Genomic DNA, 901 nt, shown 5'->3' on the forward strand with positions numbered 1-901 from the left:
AAAAAAGTGTCTGTGTGCGGGAAAAGGCGAGAGCATCTTCTGCATGGGTGAGCTCAATTAGGTTCTATCTTGATTATCAAAGGTAGTGGCGTACAACTTTTAAGGCGGAAGTGTGCTTCAACTCCTGGGGAGGAGGGGGGGGGGGGGCTGACCTGCGGAGTTGGACAGATAACAGCGGAGACACAGCTGAGGGGCTTCCTGCTGCAGAGAGGTGCTATACAAGGCGTACAATAGGGGATAAGACCCCAACCATTATTTCCATATCCAAGCCTATGTCTGTGTGCATTTGTGTGTGCGTGTGCGTGTGTGTGTGTGTGTCACATGGGACCCCAGCTGGATAAATGATATTCATGTGTGTTTACATGCACGCGTTTGGGTGTGTGAAATGCCAGTGAGCATATAGGCTCTGCTTCACTGAGCTCGGCTGGCTACTGGAGCACAATTGGGAGTCTCTCTGTGTGAAAGAGGTCAAAACAAACAAAACACACACACACACACACACACACACACACACACACACACACACACACACACACACACACACACACGCACACACACACACACACACACACACACACACACACACACACACAATAAGGAAGTTTGGCTGAATACTCATGACTTCGGTAATCAAACAATATGCAAATCAGTTCCTTTTCTATGCAGAGACAAACAATTCCCATAGGTCTGATGTCTGTATAAAGGGGGTAGAATAAGTCCCAATACAGATGCTTATGGAATGCATTTTAAATACATGTCACAATATTACATTGCATTATTATGGATATTTCTTGGCATTTATATTAAATCCACATGACTTCACCAGATAAATCAAGGTGCGACATGCTCTCTCCGCTCCCCGCTGATCTTAATTACTGTAGGTCTGAGATCAGGACAGCAG

This window comes from Trematomus bernacchii, unplaced genomic scaffold, assembly GCF_902827165.1.
Source record: "Trematomus bernacchii unplaced genomic scaffold, fTreBer1.1, whole genome shotgun sequence".
NCBI classification, from domain to species: domain Eukaryota; kingdom Metazoa; phylum Chordata; class Actinopteri; order Perciformes; family Nototheniidae; genus Trematomus; species Trematomus bernacchii.